The sequence below is a fragment of the Vidua macroura genome, chromosome 21, assembly GCF_024509145.1.
Source record: "Vidua macroura isolate BioBank_ID:100142 chromosome 21, ASM2450914v1, whole genome shotgun sequence".
NCBI lineage: Eukaryota > Metazoa > Chordata > Aves > Passeriformes > Viduidae > Vidua > Vidua macroura.
Window position 1 is genome coordinate 9,272,197 of NC_071591.1, and position 23,064 is coordinate 9,295,260.

A 23,064-nucleotide genomic window follows, 5' to 3' on the forward strand; every position below is an offset into this window, starting at 1 on the left:
AGGAGAGAGTTCAGGTTCCTCCAGGGGCAGCACTGCCCTCTCTGCACCAGGGCACAAACGCCAGAACTCACACCAGAGCCTGACCCCCGCCCTGCCCCACCCATGTACAGGGTTGTCACCACTCCCCTGCTCCCAGCACCTCCCTTCTCCCAGCCCTGAGAGCACTCATCCTCCCCCTTCCATCTTCCAGCCTGAATTATTCATGGGTGTCAGCAGTGGTGCAGAAGTACAGTCAGAGAAGGAACTCAGATTCACTTTGGGAAGCTGTCGCCCCGTTCCCAGCTGCAGATCCCCCAGGGCCGGGCTCCAGCCACTGTAATGAGCTCTGGATGTACCTCAGCACTCGGTCCCCAGCCCCAGGGGGAGAGGAACCAGCACAAGAGCAGCTCTAATGGTGCAGCACACGGGCAGGGATCAAAAACTCCTGCTGAATATGGAGAAGAGGTGATATATGCTCGCACATAAAACATAAATGCTCTCACCCATCAATATTGATGTTTCCCTGTTCCCATAGAACCAGACCAAGGATAATTACATGCAATTTTTATGCTGCCTCTAACATACTTCAGTCTCTGCACATCAAAGCCCGGGTAGGTAACGCTACACGTTGCCAGGAGTGCCGAGGATCAAAATGGAGCTGGTGGAGAGAAGCGATGGGTGGTGAGGTGGGGGAAGGCAGCAGCCTCTGCACGCTGGATGCTGCCTGTGGTGACAAAGGGAATAATAACGGAGGTGATCACAGGCTGGGCCCAATTATCCCCATGTCCAAGCCCAGTGCTGGAGCCTGGAAGGGCAGGGGGAGCTGGCTGGGAGCCTGGTGGGGTATCAGCAGAGCCGTGAGATATCAAAGCCATGAGATATCAAAGCCTTGCACAGAAACACCTTCAGCAAACTCCAGGTGCCAGGGAGCAGGAGAAGAATTCCTGGCCTGGCACGGAGCAGGGAACAGCTGGAGGAGCTGGAGGCAGATCCCTTCCCAGCCTCCCATCCCCAGCTTGCAGAGGGCTGCTGCAGTGCCTCGGGGGAGCCCTGAAAGCTTTTACAGAGCTGGCACATTTCCACCCCACCTCCATCCTGGAGACAGGCACACCCCCAGCCTCAGACCATAAGTGCCTCTAAATCAGAGGCTGGGAAGTGTTTTCCACAGCCTTGGGAGGTGAACACAGGCTTTCCTTGCAGATGCAGCTGATAAACAAGGCCTTGCTTTCCTGAGGCCACGGGAGCACCTGGGGCTGGATAAAAGCAAGGATCACACAAAACCCAGCTCCTGCAGCCACACCACAGCTTTCCAGGGAGCACCGAGGGATGGAATCAAACACAACATCCCCCAGGCCCATCTCTTTCTTCCAAAACAAACCAAATTCCCAGGCAGCAGCACCCAGATGTCCCCATCCGTGGATACGAGCGGCGTGCGGAGTTGTAGCGCGTGGCGAAAGCGAACACGCAATTGAACGTTTTCCCTTGAATGACAGTTTTAATGAAAGACATCTCAGCGCTTGGAAAATCAGCATAAATGATCAGTTGCTAATCTTGTTCTCCCAGTAACTCTGGGAAGGCAAAAATAGACCAGGCAGAATAAACTGGGGGCTGCAAGCGGGGGTGGGGAAGGAAGTGGGGGTATGTTTTGCTCCTCTTTCTGAGAGCTCACATAGCAATTGCCACTGATTAAAAAACCCACTTTTCTTACAAAAGGCACGATTTGCTGAGCACCAGTGTTGAACAATAGTGGGGGCTGCCTCCAGGCTCAGCAGAGGGAGCTGGATCAGTCACTTTTCGTGCAGTTTTTAACCTCCTACACCCAGCACGTCCCTGCCATCACCCGGGGGTGCTTTATCCCAACCTGAGGAGCCACAGGTTGGGAACTCCCTGGCCCAGAAACTTTGCAGGATAGGAACAGATAGGAACAGCAAAAGATGAGTGGGTGACACAGATTTTGTACCTCTAAATAAGCACAAAGCCACGGGGTCCCAGTTGAAGACAAACACCAAGAGGATACCTCTGCATTCACTGGACAAGTTTTTGTGTGCACAGAATCCCAGACTAGCTTGGGTTGGAAGGGACATTAAAACTCCTCTCATGGGCAGGGACACCTTCCACTCTCCCAGGTTGCTCTGGTCATTAAAACTTCAGGCTGAAGGCCAATTCCCCTGCTGTCCCCCAGACCCTGCTTTGATCCAGGCTGCATTCCCCACTTCCCAAGGCCAACAAAGCATCCTCTGCTTTGCCTTCAACTTTTCCATCTCTTCTGCTCTCCTCCCAGTGTAACCCTGGCCCTGTCACCATGGTACCTGAGTTCCCAGTGGCAAATTATTAATCTTTACAACATAAGGAGGGACAATTTTGACATCAATATATGACTTGTAATAGCTGCTGTCTGTATGATAGCACCGTTTTAGTACTTCTTTTCATTTCTATACTTTTTATGAGGCTATTTTCTTTATTAGTGCATTTTTATAGCTTGTGCAACACCTTAAGTGACTCCAAGAAGGTACTTTATAAATAAAATTTTAATAAGATTAAGGATTTAACTCCAAGAAAAAAACCCACTTGGCCAAGTTATGAATCACATAGTCCCTGTTCCATATCCTTCTTGTTTGTGCATGTCCTCATATAGCCCACAGGTTTTTCATTTTGGTGCCATACTTCTGGCAAAACAGTTGGAATCTCAGCAGATCTCTATATTTCACACGGAGAGCTAACAGGACTGTTGGAGAGGTTATATTTCTTATTTTCTGTGCATTTCAGAGCTGAGTTCCAAAACTGTAACAGTTCCTATCACTTTGTTTGAGGCTTTTTAAAATTTTAATGGCAACAAAGCCACCAATTACCTGCAGCCAACAGTATACAGCCCAGCAGGCCAGAGGAGTTATATAAACCTGCTCTTGTGGCAATTTGATTTTCACTTGCAGTACACAAACAGGAAAATTAGGGCTGGACAAGCCTGGCTCAGTAAATTATCATTAAAGATGCAGCTACAGAGCAAAGCAAGAAGGACTTGACGTGGGGCTGAGTCTCTCCAAGACACACTCCTAAATAACAAGTGGAACTCTGGTTCTCCAAGGAAATGCAGCTCTTGTTGGGTTTAACTCAGGAGGAAAGGTCTTTAAAAGTCTCAAACTCAGCAGAAAGACCTGGCTGCTTTCCTGGATCCTGGAAGACATGAATTTCACAGCCCACCTTTAAGGATAACAGCAGAGCCTTTTTCTCCTCTTTCCAAAGAAGCCTCAGCAGCTTTCCCAGTCAACCCAGCAATCCCATCTCTGGGAAAACAAGAGCCAGTCTCAAAGGGGTGCTACAGCATCATTTGAGTTAAAAACTGGGCAACTTCCCACAGCACATCCTGGGACACCACAGCAGCCCCATAATCTCCCCACGGCCCACACCCCGCCTCACCTCACCCAAACAGACTTTTAAATGCAAAGGACATGTAAAAAAAACCCAACAAACTCCATTCTCAATAGACACAACAGTCAAGGACTTCAAGCAGATACCTGCTGGTGCCTGCTTTTCTCAGAGAGGAGAATTCAGGAGCAAACACATCTTCAGCCTCAAAGGTGATGCCAGAGTCCAGGTCTCAGCCTTTGTGCCCAAGCTCAGCCAGCATCAGCTCTGTCTTTGGAATCAGGGCAGAAGCTGCTCCTCCTCTGCCTTTTTCAACCTTCCCCTCCCTCCTCTGGTTCCAGGACTCCAGGAGGGTTTGAGCCACCTGGAAAAGATCAGCTCCAGGCCATTCCTCACCTGATAGCTGAGCCAAAGGTGTTTCAAGGCTTTCAAACAACACCCCTCCTGCTGAACTCAGTGATCTCTCACTTTTCCATCAGTGCTCCCCACACTCTCAGACATTTTCCTAACAAATGGGATCTTTCACCAGGATCCCTGGGGAAATGGGCAGGTGCTGCACTGACAAAATAAATTCTGCCCTGAAACGATTCCTGCATTTGGAGACTGCTTGTTGAGCTGAAGGAAAGGCTGTTAAAGCACCACAGGGGCCAAGATTTGAGGACAAAGATATCCTTTGGGTCTCACAGGTGGCCAGGCAGGATGTGTGACCAGAAACAGCATCCCATGGGTGGTGGCACCTTGGGAATGGCTCAGTACCTGGGTGGAGGCAGCACCTTCCTTCTCCACAAACCCTTTGAGCTCCTCCTGTCCTTCTCCACAGACACTTTGTACCACTCTGCTGCAAAGTCCTCCTTCAGCTCTGAATCCAAAAGCTTCCCAGAGCCTAAAGTTCCCTTATTTCTCCCAATCCACCTCCCAAGCCCCCTGGAATGAGCCTTCAGTGTATCAGCAGCAAAGACCTTTGGCACACAGAGTCCATTTCCAGCGATGGCCCATAACTGCTTGTCAGAAATACCATCATCAGCCCACTTTGTATTAATCAGAGCAATTCACAAAAGAAAAACAATTTCTCCTTGCTCCCTTCAGGTAATTATATTTTGCCCTGCAGCATGGGATTTTATTATGTTTAGTCCCATTTTATTTCGAACCACGAAGTCTCAGATAGGAGCAATAAAAGGAGATGATGCTCAAGCCCAATCTTTTGCAAGTCAGCATCTGACCTGAGTTAAAATCATTCAAGCACAACAGGAGGGGGAAAAGTCCTTCAGATTTGTCTCTATTTGAAGAGGGCAGGAATGCTGGCTGAATCATGAACTCTGGGGAATACAAATGCGTCCCGAAGGAGAGAGGCCTTCATTGTCAATGTGCTTTAAAAAGAAAAGAATGTTTCATGTGGGTGTGTGCTGTTGTTTTGTTGTTTTGTTTTTTTTTTTTTCTTTCCACTGTAGAGCAAGTGTCCCATCTTATTTCTCAAATGGTCTTTTCTTTGTTGAAGCCTCATCTATTAATAATCCTTCACTGGAAGGGGAAGGGAAAAAGCAAGCTTCTGTCAGACATACAAGCTGTTAGTCTGGGGTGGACAAAAATAAACCAGAGCTGCACAATTAGCTGCACCACAGGTCACCTGTCTGGAGTTCTTACTGGCTAGAACCATAACCTTGCTGAACTTTCCTCTGGAAATGTGGAGTTGGGCAGTGGTCAGGATCCAGGAGTGTCCTGGAGACCTGCAGTAAATTGAGGTTTCCTGAGCTGTCCAACACCACCTGCTACATCAATATCCTCAGCTTGGCTCCAAGACAGTATTTTGGTTTTGAAAACATAGAGGAAAAAGATCAATGGACTCACAGAATGGTTTGGTGTGGAAGGGACCTGAAAGGTCATCCAGTGCCACCCCTGCCATGGATAGGGACACTTTCCACTGTGCCAGGCTGCTCCAAGCTCTGTCCAACCTGGCCTTGGGCACTGCCAGGGATCCAGGGGCAGCCACAGCTGCTCTGGGCACCCTGTGCCAGGACCTGCCCACCCTCATCCTGCCCATACTCCTTATGGAACCCGGACATTCAGGGAGCTGCCCTGGGTTCAGGAGCTTCCCCAAGATGTGCTCTGTTTTCTCCTTAATATTCATTCCAAATTTGCTCTGAGCCCTGCAGAAACAGGGGTGGTTTTCCCTCAATCCCTTCTGCAGTCTGAGGCCTGGAGGACCAGGGACCCTGCAATCCCAAATGCTGGGGCTGTGCCCTGAGGACCCTGCAGCCCCAAATGCTGGGGCCCTGCCATGCCTGGTGGAGCTGCCTGTGCCAACAGCTCATCAGCCACCTCACCCTGGTGATTCTCAGGCTCCCAGCTCAGTCCCTGTCACTGTCACCTCTTTGCCACCAGGTCCTTGGTGCCAAACTGGCCAAGGAGCTGAGGGTTGATCACTGGACCTGAGCCCTTGCTTTGCTTTGCTTTGCTCCACCCTCAGAGTGTGGGATGTGGGCAGCAGCTCCAGGAGGGCTCTGAGATGAGCTTAAATTTGCAACTTCCCAAGTGAAATCTTGCCTTGTTTTCACAGGTCTGCTCCAAACCGCGGCCCTTTGCGAAGGAATGGAATGTGCTGGAAGCGTCAGCCCGGAGCTGTGGCGGTGGTGGGGACGTTCAAATGCCACTGGTGAGATCAGTCGTGCCTGGGAGAGGTGTGAAGTGTAGCAGGGAGGCAGCCAAGTACCTGCGTCACCGTGCGGAGCCTGCCTGGTGCCACCACGCTGCCTGCGAAGGCACAGATGCCGTGTGAGCCCACAGCAGAGCCTCTTCCTCACACAGGCAGCACTCCCAGGATCCCAGAGCCTTCCCGGGATGGGAACCCAGCCCTGGAGCCGGGCCTTAGCCCAGAAGCACGGGGGGAAGAGGTGACAGTGACAGAGACTGAGCTGGGAGCCTGAGAATCACCAGGGTGAGGTGGCTGATGAGCTGTTGGCACAGGCAGCTCCACCAGGCATGGCAGGGCCCCAGCATTTGGGACTGCAGGGTCCCCAGGGCACAGCCCCAGCATTTGGGACTGCAGGGTCCCCAGGGCACAGCCCCAGCATTTGGGACTGCCTGCCCCCTTTCTCCTGCTCAGAGGAGCAGCATCACTCTTTGCAATGAGTTCTGCTGCAATATTCCCAGTCTTTCTCTTCCCCCCAGGTATGCAGAAAAATATGCTAAATCATTAAAATAATTCACTTTTCAGGTCCTTTCAAAGGCCACAGCCTGGTTTGCTGAGTTGGAGGGGGTCCCGTTTTCTCCCCAGGTTTATTTCTTTTCCCTCTGCAGCAAATCCACAAGCACGACTCAGGTGGGAGAACCTCAGCAAACACATCTTGGTGTGTGGCAGGATCAAAGCTCTGCACACAGCAAAAGGAAGAGACTCCCCTGTCACAGCAAAGGGCAGGTTTGGAGCCTTGTTTTCTTTGGAGAAAGCTAAAGAAAACATCTCTGTTCCCAAATAACACCCCAGTCAAAGCTGAGCTGCTGCACAATCCAACAGTGGTACTGAGCCTTGCTCTCTGGGCTCTGAGTGACGGACAGGATCCTCGGGGATGTCCCTGGCTGGCAGTTCCCATGGGGAGGGATGAGCTGCTGCCATGTGAGCCAACATAAGGGAAGGTGTCCAGTCCCAGGAGCAGCAAGAAGTGACCCCACATCCCCCATGCACACGAGGAGTCATCCATCACCTGCCATCCCCTTCCCTCAGCAGCACCCAAAGCCTTCAGGCCTTGGAGAAAGGAGGAGAAGACAGGTGGGTCTGCTTCCAGAGACCCCCTAGGTGGAGTGGGGATGGGAACTGCAGCAGCTCCTTCGGGGAGGGAAAGGGTGTGAATTACTCACCTGGAGTCCACACAGCTCCAGCCTGAACACCCCCAGCACAGCCCCTTTCCCTCTGCTTCCAACACCCTTCTCTCACACGTTTTCCCTCCCACACCATGCACTGCATTCCAGCCAAGCCCGAGCTGGCTGTCCCTGAGCTTTCTGCACCAGGGAACCTGGAGGAGGAGCAGGAGAATGCACATTTCCATGTGCACCCCGGCCTTCCAGCCTCAGGGCAGCAAACAGCCGCAACAAAAAATCCAAATATTATTTTATGAGCTAATTCCACCCATTGCCAAATCCAGCATGAAAAACCTTCCACCCAGAGCCATTCCAGCTCAGTGGCACCAAGGCTGACTTGTTGCCAAGCCCCAGAGCCCAGGCTGCAGTGTATCAGCACAGGCTGTTTTATCTGCAGGGAAATAAACCCAGACCTGCTGAGCACAGTTGAGTGCAACATCACCATAGAAACCAGGCGAGGAACTGGGGGAAGTGGCTCTCCCCAGTTCCTTCCAACGTGACAGCAAGCAGAGCCCAGCCCCTCTGGGCAGGGGTGGGCTGGGGTGGGCGAGGGGCACACCTGGAGCAGCACAGCCCCGGAGCAGCTGTGTCCCGGTGGGGAGATCCCCCCTGGGCTGCGTTTTTAGCCTCTGGCAGGTTTCCTCCCCAGCCACCCACCAGCCCTCTGGAGGCATCCCCAGGATGCTGCCATGGTGCTGCCTGGCCCTGCACACCCCCAGCAGGCACCCACAGGCACCAAACACCTTCTCCTTCCCACTCCTTCAGAGGAGGAAGGGAATAACCAGCCTGGGATGATACCACAGAGCCCCTGGACCTTCCACCTCCAGCACAAGTTGAAACCCATCCCCACTCTGGAGTCAATTTTGTGTGTGAGGGGGCATTTTCTGGAGGGAGAGATGTCTGAGGAAATCCATCCTCAGCTGTGGTCTTGCCCAGATTCCTTGAAGCAAAGGCAGGAAATCCCAGAGAGTGTCACTATTACCTCCTTCCCCCCCTCGCAGGCCTGCAGGTGCCATGAAACACAGCCATGACAACACCCGTGATGCTGGACTGAGGAGACGTCACAGACACAGCTCCTCAGCCTTGACAGGACCTGGAGACAGAGATCCTGGCTTGTGCCACTGCCATGGAATCCTGGAATCATGGAATGCTCTGGGCAGGAAGGGACCTTAAAGCTCCTCTCATCCCACCCCTGCCATGGCAGGGACACCTCCCACTGTCCCAGGCTGCTCCCAGCCCTGTCCAGCCTGGCCTTGGGCACTGCCAGGGATCCAGGGGCAGCCACAGCTGCTCTGGGCACCCTGTGCCAGGGCCTCTTCACCTCACAGAGAAGGATTTTTTCCTAATATCCTATCTAATCCTGCGCTCTGGCAGTGGGAAGCCATTCTCCCTTGTCCTGGCACTCCATCCCTTGTAAGTTGTCTCTCTCCACCTTTCCTGTTGGCTCCTTCAGGCACTGGAAGGGCACAATTAGGTCTCCATAAAGTTTCTTTTCTCCAGGCTGAACAGCCCCAGTTCTCCCAGCCTTTCCTCACAGGAAAGGTGTTCCACCCTCCCATCACCCTCAGGACTCAGGAGAGGTCCTTGGCTCCTCTGTGAGTACAAATATGATGTTTCTTCCCATGTGGGGTTACTTTCTCATTCCTTTTTTCAAGAATTATCTGCAATTTCTCCTTGTGCTACACAAGAAAGAAAAGGAGCTGCTGATCCACTGGCCCATTGTCTCTTTTACATCTCTCATGTCTCCTTTTAGGCATCTTTTACATTAACTGACCCTCGATTTTTCATTAATTTTGCTCCAGTGCTACTGGTTCTCATCCTGACAACTTCCATTGCTCTTCCATGAACTCCATTAGATGCAGGGATCAGTCAGTAGCTCAGGAAAGGGTCCTTTGCTGATATATTCTTTTATTTCTTTTTCCCGATGTAATGATAATAGGTTTATTACTATTTTCACTTATTTCATTACAATTTTCACTATTGCCAGGAATTGAGGAGATTTCCCATTTGCTCTCCACAGCTTCACCTGGCTCTCTCACCCTTTTCCCACAGTTCCCTTAGGGTGGGTGCATTTATCATTCAGAAACTCAAACTATCCCCTCCATGGCATGAGCTGTCTTTCTATGGCTGTCACCACTGGTTCCTCCTGTTACCATCCTGTCTTTTTGGTCCCCTCCTCCTGAAATTCTTGGCTAAACTCACTAATCCATGAGATTTTGACCCTTGCATCTTTCACAGCCACTTTTCTGGGCCATTAACACATTGTCCATCAGTGCTAATCGATGTTTCCTGACAGAGGAGATGCAACAATTGCAGCCTTACATGAAAGCTTCATTTCTTCTGAATCCCACTCCCAAAATCTAGATGTGAGGTCATTGTGCTGGAGAAAGGAGTTAGATTGTCTGGCAAACCAGAGATTAATAATTGTCCCACGGGTTGAAATTGAGCCTCTAATTGGTTTCAGATCCAATTCCTGTTTGTATAGGACTGAGTAAAATACAGGCCTGGATCATCTGTGAGCTCTTTACAAATGGGGATAAATAGGTTCATAAAATGAAATGTTAGGTAATAATTTCTTAAATTAAAATATTGTGGATGTGATGATGGAAGGTGAGATTACCCAGGACAAAGCCCTGCTTCTGCTGAAGAACTGTAACAAGAAATTCACTCCAATTCAAAGCCCTTTTCAGATGCTTTGAATTTAGGAACACTGGAAGAAAGCACTCAAAGGTAGTGGTGTGTGCAGGGGAAGGGGGACTGTGTGTGCCCAGAGCAGCTGTGGCTGTCCCTGGATCCCTGGAAGTGTCCAAGGCCAGGCTGGACAGGGCTTGGAGCAGCCTGGGACAGTGGGAGGTGTCCCTGCCATGGCAGGAGGGGGGGGAACAGGTCAAACACAAACCATCTATGATTCTCTGTATAAAAAAATACTTTGCCACCTTAACAGCTCTAGAAATGGCTCCTCTTTGGAATATCCAATGTGAAATGGAAGAAACTCTTGGTCCTGGATGGGGAAGACAACTGATTAAACCCTGAGGGGAAAAAATCAACCCACCATGAAAACCCCTCAAATTTCCAACAATATGCAGTTCACAGAATTCACAGAATTCACAGAATTCACAGAATTCACAGAATCACTGGGTTGGAAGAGACCTTCAAGATCATCGAGTCCAACCCAGCCCCAACCCCTCAGCTAAACCCTGGCACCCAGTGCCACATCCAGGCTTGTTTTAAACACACCCAGGGATGGTGACTCCACCAGCTCCCCGGGCAGCCATTCCAGAACTTTATCACCCTTTCTGTGAAAAACTTTTTCCTAATATCCAACCTAAATTTCCCTTGGCACAGCTTGAGGCTGTGTCCTCTGGTTCTGTCAGTGCTGCCTGGAGAAAGAGCCCAGCCCCAGCTGAGCACAGCCACCTTTCAGGAGCTGTACAGAGTGATGAGGTCACCTCTGAGTCTCCTTTTCTCCAGGCTGAGCACCCCCAGCTCCCTCAGTGGTTCCTCACAGGGTTTGTGTTCCCAGCCCCTCTCCAGCCTCGTTGCCTCCTCTGGATGTGCTCAAGCATCTCAACGTCCTTCCTAACCTGTATTTTAGGTTCCTCCTCCTAAGTCAAATGAAACCTGTCCTGGTCCATGCTGGGTGAAACTTGTGGGACAAACACCCAGAGAGAAGAGACCCTGAGAAATGAGACGATGAACACATCAAACCTTCCAGCTCAAAACAACAACAAAATTGTAAATACTGACTGAGCACACATTGAGGGCAGAGGAAATCCCAGGTAGAGATGTGTTGGAAAAGGAGGGACAGCCCAGCTGCTCCTCTCCTGCCTGAGGGCCTACAACTGGTGCAGGGCCATCTTGGGCAGATTGTTCTGTAGAGGAGTTACAAAGAGGCTCTAAGAGAATCCTGCACAGCTCAGAGCCCAAAAAACACCAGAGTGAAAGAGAGGGGAATATGGCACTCAGGGCGGTGATCGGCAGCTGCCACACTCACTCCAGCCAGGAATTTGTTTGGAAAACTCTGCTCATTCTTCACTCAGCTCCTTTTGCCTCTCAGAGAGAGGCAGAGGGGACCTGCGAATCCTTGGTTTGGCAGAGGGGGTGGTTACTGAGAGGGTTTTTTTGCCTCCAGTTTTGTTCCTCCCCTTCCTCACCAAGGCCCGATTTTATGAGCCACAGCTTCTGAAAGAGCATAAAAGCTTCAGAGCATTTGTGAAGGATAAAATGAAGAGAAGGCAACTTTCTTACAACTTCACTGAAATCCAAAGAAAACTGGGGAAACTTCCATGCCCCTCCAGATCATCAGCAGAGAGGCTGAGGAAGATGAAGGAAAACCAAAATGGAATGAAATCTTCAAGTGCCTCTCCAGCAATTCATCTATCCCAGGAGGAACAAGGAGGCCTGAGGATAGAAACTATCTTTTTTCTAAACATCTTAAACTTGAGATAATCAGTGTAGAGTCAGGTTTTTTCAAACATTTTCCTGAGGAAAAAGAGAAAATAAAAGGTCTCTGTGAGGCAAGAGCCACCTGTGCTTCCATCCCCTGGGAATTTTGCTTGGAGTTGCATCTTCCTGCCTCTTGTCTGTCTTGGGTTCACTCCCTCCTTGGCCGCAGACCTTTGTGATTTCCTGTGTTTGAAGCCTGCTCAAGCTTTTCTTTGTTGCACAAAACCTGCCTGTAAAGCTCCGTGTTTTCCAGGAAAATGCTGGCAGGACATCCATAACCTCTCAGCATCCCTTTCTTGTTTCCTTCTAAGGCCTGAACTCTTTCAGTGGCCCCTTCAGATGTTCTCAGCTGAATTTGACAGCCAGGACCTGCCACCAGCAATGCCCAAATGCTGCACTGAGGAATTGGGTTTATTCCAGGTATTTCTGCTGGAATTACAGGCCACAGACACAACAAAGCTTTGCATATAATAATATTCTTCCCAAAAAAAAAAAAAAAAAAGGTTTCAAAACAGCCCAGATAAGCAGAATAAAAGCTTCTTCTTTTTTACATAATGTCTTTCTATTCCCCAGAATCCCTTTCAAGGCTTTGTGCAAGGGAGACAAATCATCTAAATTACAAATAATCTTCATTTCCTGATTCTCTAGCTACTTTGCTGTGTTTCCCTGTCAGGTCTAAGGTCTTCCCAAGGCAGATTCCTTCTAATCCAAGAGGAATGTGTTTCAGAGGAGACTGGCAAAGGAAAATCCCAATTGCTGAGACTTTCCTGAGGGTGAAACCGTATCTCTGAGTGCAGAAACAACAGGAAAAAATAATTATTGCCACCTGGAGCTGGACAAGGGAACTTTTCAGATGGATGATCCAAACAAACTTTTCAGCTGGATGATCCAAATGGACTGGAGAAAGTAATTTTATAGAATCACAGAATGGTTTGGGTTGGGAGGGACCTTAAAGCCCATCTCATTCCAACCCCATGGGCAGGGACACCAGTGAAAGCCCATTTGCAGACATTGTGCTTTCCCAGGGAGAAAGCATCCGAGAAAAGCCACCTCAGGCCAACCAAATATTTCATTTGACCTGAAGGTAACAGATTTATGGCGTCTGAGTCACTTAATTAATTTTTATTTACAGTTTAGATCAGTGCTATTTCCAAGCATAAAGTCAAAAGAAGCATTTCAAGTACATAAAAGCAATATATTTCAAAATTAAACACTTTCAATTTTATTCCTTCTCCATTTTTGGCTTGAAACATCCATATTTCACCAAATGGATTAAGAGATTCAAAAAGAAATCTCATGTTTTCTTCATGGTGTTACTTTTTTCCCTGTGTATGCTCTTAATGGGCTCTTTGGCCTTCAGGAGAGCCCTTTGTTCAGCAGAAAGGGCTGGAACAAATTGCAAACAGCTCTTAATGAACACAGCAGAGCTTAGAAAATGAGGATGAAGGAGAGCTGGGGTGGCCCAGCCCCTGCAGAAGGTCACAGCCCAGCTGAGACAGCTTTGCTGCCTCTCCCTGGTGAGAGCCAACACCCTTAGAGCAACCTTGTGTCAAACTTCTGTGGAACATCATCACCTGCAAGTCCAGCTCGTTTCAAGTTAACTTTTCCTTAAATTGGCAAAGACAATATTATCTTTCCCAGGTAAGCCCTGCCTTTAGAAGATCCCTGATCTGAGGATCTCTGCCTTGCCCAGCACCACACAACTCAACTGCCCACCACCGGAGCTCCTGTCACTTCTCACTTGAGTCTTCTCCAGCCACCGAGCCCAGCTGAAGAACCTGACATCAGAGACAATCCCCAGATCCACTTTCCAGCCCCTCTGGATGAAGCAGGTTCCACAGCATTGAGGAAATCACCTGGGCCCAACCAATTTGAGTCCTTCAGAGCAGCCCTGTCCATCTCTCCCTGTCCCTCCCACCATGCTGCTGTGGTGGGAGGGGCAGGACAGAGCTGAAAGTGTCCATCTGTGACCTTTTGCTGTGATCTTTTGCTGTTTCAGGTCAAAATTTTCCACTTTGACCCACCAGGATTTTCCTGAGGGTTTCCTGGACAATCCATCTGTGCAAAGGGGCAGAAAGATCCACCTCAGCTGCTCCCAGAGTAAAATTTAGATGAAGAAGCTTGTAGAGCTCACTTGGAACAATCTCAGGGAGATCTCTGGCTTCCTTTAAAATAAAGGATCATTCAATATTTGGTCCAAAGTAACCAAAATATGTCGGAATGCAGGAACACCAGGCTCCTGTGATTCTGCCCTCAGCCATGTGGAGGACAAGTTGCTCTTGATGCCCATGACTTACACCATGGAACAAGACCAGAGTCACAGCTGATATTTCTGCCTGACTGGGACAGCATTCAAGATCATCCAGGAAGGGACAGGAATCAACTGATTGCAGAAGAAACAATCCCTTCCAGGAAGCAAACTCTCCAGAAGAGCACCACGGGTGTCTGTCATTGCCATGGGGCCATTTTCAATGTGCTTTTTATGTCCCTCCTTTGTCTTCCCTCTTTACAAAAGGGGAAGGGATCAGCAAGCTCCTTCAGGAACTATCAGAGATGTTTCCTGCAGGGTCATGGAGCCCACAGATAGCACTTGTACAAAGACAGGGAAGAAATAAAGCAGTTTTCCATCAGAAATCACACTTGCACTTCTTGACTTCACCTCTCAGATTTCTGTATTTCCTTAACAAGAAATTCCCAGTGACAGCACTGAGCTTTTTTAAGAGCCAGGGATTCTTCATCCAGCCTGCAATGGGTCATTTTCCCCAGCATTCACTCAGAGAGTAATTGATTTTATGTAAAACCAAACTGTGCAGGTAAAACAGCCTGGATTTAACAATCCTGATCCTGGACATGTTCAGCCCCTCTGTAGGAAGTGACCCCATGTTTTACCAGCTGGAACAGTCACCTCACGTAGCACACGGATGCAACCACCAGGAGGGATGGCAGGGAGCTGTTTCCCAATGTCCTGTGGGGCTTTGAGGATCCAGCCATGAAGAAAACAAGCAATTAAAGGTGCGAGGAAGGCTTAGGGAGGCCGATCCTAAGATCTGCCATGCCAGGATGGCAGGGCTACAAAAAGCCAGTTGGGCTGGAGATGCCAAGTGGGCTCCATGACCCTGCAGGAAACATCTCTGATAGTTCCTGAAGGAGCTTGCTGATCCCTTCCCCTTTTGTAAAGAGGGAAGACAAAGGAGGGACATAAAAAGCACATTGAAAATGGCCCCATGGCAATGACAGACACCCGTGGTGCTCTTCTGGAGAGTTTGTTTCCTGGAAGGGATTGTTTCTTGCGCAATCAGTTGATTCCTGTCCCTTCCTGGATGATCTTGAATGCTGTCCCAGTCAGGCAGAAATATCAGCTGTGACTCTGGTCTTGTTCCATGGTGTAAGTCATGGGCATCAAGAGCAACTTGTCCTCCACATGGCTGAGGGCAGAATCACAGGAGCCTGGTGTTCCTGCATTCCAACATATTTTGGTTACTTTGGACCAAATATTGAATGATCCTTTATTTTAAAGGAAGCCAGAGATCTCCCTGAGATTGTTCCAAGTGAGCTCTACAAGCACTGGGCAGATCTGCAGTGAACGTCATAGCGAGTGCTGGAGGAGAAGGATTTACCATGCTCTGTACCTACTCCCCTTCCTGGCCCTAAAAAAGCAGGCAGCTGCCTAAACCAAACACCAAGGCAACTGTGGGCTTGTTCTTTGCTTTATTACTCTTCTACTACTCCCTCCTTCATTTCCTCTCCTCAAAGAGGGGTAATAGTTCTGTTTCTCTCTCATCTTTCATGAGATATTCAATAACCATCCCTTTCCTGCTACTTCAGGCTCCTTGATGGATGATGCACGGAAGATGGAAGCATGTCCATCCCCACCAGGCCTCATGAAGACTCGCTCAGGGGATCTTTGTGGAGTATTTGGATTCAATACATGGCTCACACAGAGGATTTCAGTCCAGGGAAAAAACTGATTCCTGTCTTAGCTCATTTTGTGAAAGTTTCTACTAAATACCAGCAGCAGCACAGCGTTATGGGTCTCCTCATTGATCAGAGGGAGCAGCTCTGCTGGGAGAAAAGGCTGGGAGAGCTGGAATTGTTCAGCCTGGAGAGGAGAAGCTTTGGAGTGACCTCGTTGTGGCCTTGCAGTGGCTGAAGGGAGCCCACAAGATGGAGAGCAACTGTTTCCAAAAGCAGGGAGTGACAGGACAAGAGGGAGTGGCTTTATACTGACAGAGAGTAGGTTTAAATGGGATACTGGGGAGAAGTTTTTTGTTATAAGGGGGATAAAACACTGGCACAGGGTGCCCAGAGCAGCTGGGGCTGCCCCTGGATCCCTGGAAATGCCCAAGGCCAGGCTGGACAGGGCTTGGAGCAGCCTGGGACAGTGGGAGGTGTCCCTGCCATGGCAGGGGGTGGAACCAGATGGTTTTAAGGCTTCTTCCAACCCATGATCCCATGATTACTTGGGCAGGAGCTATGAACAGAAAGGTGTTCTCTGCTCTCCAGAGCAAGAAGGTTTCTAAGACACAACTTCACCCTTACCTGATGATGCAATAAATTTCCATTTTTACAGATGGGGAAATGGAGGAAATTTGGCCCGGGGTCAGCTCTGATAATGGAGGAGTTCTTGCCTGCAGCACCTCATTCATCCCATTTCATCAGGCACTTAATCATCATTTAATCCAAGGATCCTCATTCATCCTGGTTCTCAGAGCCCTGCAGGGAGTCTTTCAGTGTCACCCGAGATATTTCAAGCTGGGGGCTGGCAAGGACATCAATTTTCTGCATCCTGTTCCTTGACCCTTTCCTTTGAAAACTCCCTTGCTCCAGCAGAAAAAGCAGAAGGGGGTTAAATGGCCCTTATGAAGATGAAATAACCCAACAGCAGCACATCTATTTATTTAGATTGTCACGGCCATCTTGCTTGTGATCCTGAGCATGAGAGAAAGGAGTGAAACCTTTTTGAAATCTTCTGTTAGAAGAACTAAGGCAGATTTGCAGCCTCCAGAGACTCGTGAGGAGACAGACGCCTGAGAGATTATATTTAAATTTTAAATAGCTCTGGTTGATTGGGTCAGGGCATGTTTAATGACACAGACTGATGGTCCTTCAGGTTAGGGTGGATTTTTCTTGAGGATTCTGGCACCAAGTAGTCATTACGACATGAGGTAATAATGGAGCAGATTCATTAGCCCACAAACAGGTTCAGGTCACTCCACATACCTTGTCCATCCCTCTGCATCCTTAGATGCCCTGGGTGGGATAAAGGGAACTTGTCTGTGTAACTTTCTGCTCATGGTCTTTCTGTATGAAGCGATAAGAAAGTGTAAAAAGCCCCTCATGGAGCTCAGACTTGTACAGAATAGGTTGACTAGCACTATAAAAATTAACAAATTGAAAATCTAATGGTGAGAACCACAAAAGGAGAAATGGGGAAAAGTCTGATTGTTAGAGTGCAAGACAGAGTGAGCATCCTAGAAATTGGGGAGATACTCATGTTGGTTCGGCTTCTTTTAGACACCAGAGTTAGTTCCTCATCTAAGGCCAGGAGGGCAATTTTAGAATTCAACAAGTTCAAGCACAAAGCTCTGGTGAAGTGGAAGAAAAGGCTTTCCTGGAAGAGAGCAGATTGAAAATTCCTGATGCTCAGTGCCACCAGTTGTTTCTCACATGAAATAAGTGGGGTCAGATTTTCCATCCTTGTGCCTGGGGCACTGAGAAACAGAAGTGAACTGGCAGGCAGAGGACAGGAGTTACATTAGCCCAGAGCTGGAGTTCTTCCCCTCCCTTCAGCAGCAAAATTCCTGTCCTGAGATGTTCCTGAAGCACCCACTCACAGCCATAAGGACAAGGTAGAATATATTTGCAAAAAAAGATGACCACAACAATCTGGTGTTTTGCTGCAGGAGGGTCAAGAACGAGCTGATTTCACAAATGCCAGGCTGAGCCTTAAAAAGCAACAGGGCTCTTGCTAATCACTCTGGTGTCCAGGACAAAGTCATCCAGAGATGTGCTCCAGCCACACTCCCAACAGTTCCACAAAACCAATTAAAGAAATAAAAACTTATCAGGACCCACAGTCCTCGTATTTTTTTGGTTCAGACCAGCTTGAAAGGGACAGTTTAAAGGATTTTGGGGCATGAGGGACTAGAAAGCCTCATCCAGTGGTACAAAGGATTCCTTCATGGGACAGTAATTACTTGGCAGTAAAGGACATTAATTTGAAGTTAGTAGGGTTCAAGATATTCCATTATTCATCATGCACCCCATTTGCAATGAAATCATTTCAAAGTGATGGATTCAAATTTAGGCAAGTGATGCTGGAATGGGACAGAGGATAGACTTGCTATGTTTTATGGGCATAAAGAGATCCATAAATTTTGAATGTTAAAAAGTCATTACAAAGAGAAAAAGTATCTTAGCTGTCAATCTGGCTGTCTTCATTGCTGAGGGAGTAATTCCAGGGGATACAGGAGCTCTGAGCTGGGAAATCTGTCCTGCAACATGGCCAAAGGATTTTGGGATCTGATCTGAAACCCACTGAAATCAGCAGTAAGAGGGTTAAGGATCTGCCACCCACAGCAAACTGCTAAAATATAAACCCTAAACCTCTGTCCTTCCCACTGGCAAAAGTAAAAGCTCTTTCCAAAGGTGGCGAACCTGAAAAAGCAGCTGCTCAGGAGTTTGGCCAGATTATCATCCCAGAGCCTGCAGGATGGATGGACGTGTTGGAAAACTTCCCTTGCACACCAGGACATCATTGAGATGGGAAAGAGGAGGAGCACTGGGAGCCCCCTCACCTTCCCATCGCACCCTCCATGCAGAATTTGACACACCAAAATCCTCGGAGCTGTGGGTGCCAGGAACACACCCAGAGCCTACGGGAGCAGCAGCACCACACCACTGCAGGGCCCAAACCGTTCCAACAGCCCTAGAAGGGACAAATAAAGAGAAGGAAGAATAAACCCCCTGTGTAGATTTGTCCCAGAATTTAATTCCCCTGTCAGTCCCACAAGTCAGCCCAAATCAGGTGGGATTTGCATCTCCCCTTTGGAGCAATCCAAGTTTTATCCCAAAACAACTGCAGATTGCAGGATCACATGGCTGAGAATGTGCTGCCTCTCCAAAAAAGAGTCTCAAAAGTAGCATTAGACTTGCTATTAAACAATGTAGAGAACATGATCCTACCTCAGCAAGAATAGAAAAAGAGTAGCTATTTCCTCCTAATGATCTCGTTCCAAGAAAACTTGGAATATATGCTTAACGTTGCAGACAGCTTTTCCTATGCCTGCTAAGCACTTCTGCTTGAAACAAATATAAACCTCATTTCATTTTATATATACCAACAAAATGCAAATTGCAAGAGCAAGAGTCTGGAGTCTTCATCCTCTAGCTCATCTGTATCCCAGGCTCCCTACTTGCAAACGATGAATGTCTGCTCATGGATTTTCTATTTTTTTTTTCAACCAAATAACTTCTGCCACATTGCGTTTCTCTCCTGCAATATAAATAATGTTCACTTAACAGTGAATGCATTAGAGAACTATGTTTCCATTGAGTTGTCATTTCCAGAAATATTCTTCTTTTGGGTAGAAATTTTCCATTCTCAGGCTCAGCTGAAGAACAGTTTTTCACCCCACTTATTTCTATTTTTTTTTTCAGTATATCTTGCCCTTATTTTTAATTTTAAAGTAACAGCAATATCTCCCAGTAAGAAATGCACTGCAAACACAGACCTTTCCCCAGCCTGTAACTTGAGATTTATCTGGGGGCTGTTTAAACCCAGCTGAATTTCTGAGAACAGGTTAGTAGTCAGGGTGAATTTTCACTGGAACCAGTGCAAAGCATCAGGACTGGCATAGGAAAGAGGAGGGAAAGAGGAAGAGCCCTCAAAACTCCCAAATTTCCATATTGTGCCAGCTGGGAAAAGCAAAACACTGGAATAACTCCTGAGCAAGTTAATAACCCCAGTGTTGAATGGGGGAAGAGGTGGAGACAGGGAGAAAGTCTTCCCTTACTTTATTGACTTTCATCCTTTTCAAGTATTTAGACAATTCTCAGTTTGGACAACTGAAATAAAACCAGAGAGGGAAGAGGTTTTGTTCAAAGTTCTCATGATCCCTTTTTTACTTTTTCCCTCCACAACTCAAACAACTCAACATGAAAACCAACTGGTTTTTGTCACTCAAATAAACACAAGAAATCCTGCCCATCACACGAAGACTGGCTCAGTTTATGGTTGTTTTTTGCCTTGCTCCTCATGGAAGGAGTTCAGGATCTAGGCCAGCAGCTTCATCCACTCCCAGCCCTAAAAATAGACAGTGTTTGTTCCTTGGCCCTTTTGCTTCACAAGATCTAAGATGTTAAATATTCAAAAAAGCCACATATAGAAACCTGATTCATCTCAATTATTCTTGGACATTTTCCTCCTAAAGCACAGATATACCAAGGGAAGAAATAATGCCACGAAGTTTGTTCCTCCACAGCACAGCTCCACCAGCAGCAACTTCAGAAACCACTTTGGACTAACAGATGGCAAAGAGGGCTCAGTGATGGGATGGGTGGAGGAAGGTTTCAGTTGAGCATTCAGTAAAATTGCATAAACAAATTGCCAGCTTTAAGCTAAAATGTCCACTAGGACATTCTTTGCCACCATCACCTGCAGGAATTTTTATTTCCGGTGTTCATGATGAGATGAGAAAAGCATGAAGTTACCAAAAGGTTTAAAGCCACACACTCTTTTTATTGTTTATAGCTTTCTACCTTTAGGTGGAGTTTTCTAGGTGCTGTCTGAGCCCTAAATCAAGGAAAACCATAAGAAAACTCTGGTGTGAGTTCATGAGAAGGCCTGGAAATCTTTCCATTTGGATTGGTGCTCTAAAACTTGTCAGGGTGTGAGCCCATGCAGGAGAAACGAGCCTACTGCTGTTCCCAAAAACAGGTTTTGAGGGTATTAAGTGAAAATTAATGGTTACTTTTGTCTTTGATATTCCTAGACCTCCCTTTGCACCATAAAATAGGAAACATCAAAGTCTGTCTCACAGGGGTGTTGTGAAATTGAGTTAATGTTGGTGTGAAGCTCTCAGGCTGTGGCAATGAGGTCCATAAAAAAGAGGTCTGGAAGGAAATGAAGATTCCCATGTTCCCACGGTTTGAATAAACCTGTAAATAAGACTTAGGGCTGTGCACTGAACAATAAAGATGGAAAATTAAATTAGAACAATCCCTTCTGCCACCTCAAACAAAGCTGGAGCCCAGTGGAGAAGTGTGGGGGTGACCAAAGAGAGCCAGGCAGGTTAATGCCAACATCGCCCCACTGCCAACAAACTGCTGAGCAGAAAATGGGTTTGGGGCACCCAGTCTGCTTTGCACCTGGATAAAACACTCTGGGGATGGAGCAGGTGCCTGGTGGGGTTTCCCTGCTCCAGGATTATCCCCACTGAGCATTTCTGTGCTCCCAGGAAGGTCATCTCCTCCCAGTTATGCTCAGGATGAGGCAGACCTGGAGCCTTCGTCCCCATGTGCTGTACCCAACAGGAGCTGAGCCCTGAGAGCAAACAGAGCTGGAACAGGATCCATCAGGTGTGTGCTGCATGCACAGGTGGTGAAGGCTCAGGGACAGCTGTGTGTGGAGGGGCAGGTTAATGTTTGACAACGTCAGCACCCCGGGAGCACGGGATGAACCTGGCTCATCCCACCTGAGCTGACCTCAGCTGCTCCCTGTGCTCCATCGCCAGCCTCTCACCCTCTCCACAATGAGCACAACCAAGGGCTTTCCATCAGGACAGGCTGGCTCAGAGCAGCCCAGCTCCTCAGCAGATAAAACCCAAAAAAATCCCCCTGGACTCAGCCCTCAGGTGCTGTGTCCAGTTTTGGGCCCCTCACTGCAGGAAGGACCCTGAGGGGCTGGAGCGTGTCCAGGGAAAGGAACGGAGCTGGGAAGGGGCTGGAGCACCAGGAGAGGCTGAGGGAGCTGGGAAGGGGCTCAGCCTGGAGAAAAGGAGGCTCAGGGGGGACCTTGTGGCTCTGCACAGCTCCTGACAGGAGGGGACAGCCAGGGGGGTCGGGCTCTGCTCCAGGGAACAGGGACAGGAGGAGAGGGAACGGCCTCAGGCTGGGCCAGGGCAGGCTCAGGGTGCACATCAGGAGGAATTTCTTCACAGAAAGGATGATTGAACATTGGACAGGGCTGTCCAGGGAGGTGGTGGGGTCCCCATCCCTGGAGGTGTCCAAGCAACACCTGGATGTGGCACTCACTGGGTGACAAGCAGGTGGAGGTCAGTCACAGGTTGGAGTCAATGATCTCACAGGTGTTTTCTAAATAACTAAATAATAAATAAATAATAAATAAATAACCTAAATAACTCTGTGATAGATCAAAAAAATCTCCAGTGACCACACCTTTGGGATGCAACCCAAAAATTAACCTAGGTATGTTCAAATTCAGTTTCTGCACACTGGGCCATCCCTCCACGTGGGAAAGCACAGAGCAATCAGGAAGAGCTATTAACAGAGAAAGCATTTCATCCAAAAAGTGCATTTTTAAGGATGCTCTGACTCTCAGCTGGCTCCATCTGCCCAAAGATGGAGTAGCACAACAGCAGGAGAGATATAGTTTTTTGCTGGTTAGTTTTTATTGAATTCCCCCACACACATTCCCCCTGGATTTTGGTCAACCACAACACTTCAGTAACTCAAGCCAAGTTTGCCAAAACCTCTCCTTGAAGAAAGGCAGCATGGAGAACATTTTGTGTGCCAGCATTGTTAAATGAAAACCTTGAGAGTCTGGTCTTTTCTATTTGAAAGGATGTCACAGTTTAATTTCCCAAATAAAATTGAAGTTAAAAAATTAAAATTGAGAACATTAAAAGCTCGAAATCATCATAATCCAGATTAGATAAAAACATTACTCCTCATTTTCCTCAATTTTCTTGCCTTTTTAATCTGCTTATTGTATGAAACTCAGTTCTTTCAGTGCTTCTGCATGGCATGAAACAATTCCCTTGATTTTTCACGGAAGCTGAAATCACAGTTATTTGCACAGCCGAAGCGTTTGCACCACATGCATTTCCATACCTCTCAGACAGCTAAATTTAACGAGTTAATTACGTGAGGAGGAGAGGGGAAGTGTAAGAAAGGCTGCACCTGGCAGCAGCCAACCATCTCTGCTTGCTCCAGGAGCAGCTCTGGAGCCTTTCATGGAGGAGCCTCCTCATCCTCCCATTCACCTGCTCCAAGCTGGAACAGGCTGGCAGATCTCAGCCCGTACGTTTTGTCCCCATCTTAAATCCACGTTTGAAAAACTACAATAAGTGAAAAAAAAAAAAAAAAAAAAAAAAAAGAGAAAGCTGAGAGGTTTAATTACTTTTATCCCTGTCTGAGAGGCACTTTCAAGTATAGCCAGGGTTCCTGGAATTGCAGTCCCAGTGC

At 48.1% G+C, this 23,064-nt stretch overlaps 1 protein-coding gene and 1 long non-coding RNA gene across 4 annotated transcripts in view; one reads left to right on the top strand and one right to left on the bottom strand.

Annotated features, from left to right (window-relative positions):
* CACNA1B (calcium voltage-gated channel subunit alpha1 B) overlaps window positions 1–23,064 on the bottom strand; it is a 295,914-nt gene that overhangs the window by 246,247 nt on the left and 26,603 nt on the right. The gene's annotated exons all lie outside the window — the stretch shown is intronic.
* On the top strand, window positions 8,305–15,605 carry LOC128817564 (uncharacterized). 2 transcript variants are annotated; one of them, XR_008440234.1, is made up of 3 exons: window positions 8,305–8,604; window positions 8,692–8,786; window positions 15,463–15,605. It is a non-coding gene; the product is annotated as an uncharacterized LOC128817564 (long non-coding RNA). The 2 variants fall into 2 exon arrangements; XR_008440233.1 differs by lacking the exon at window positions 15,463–15,605 and adding an exon at window positions 10,787–11,145.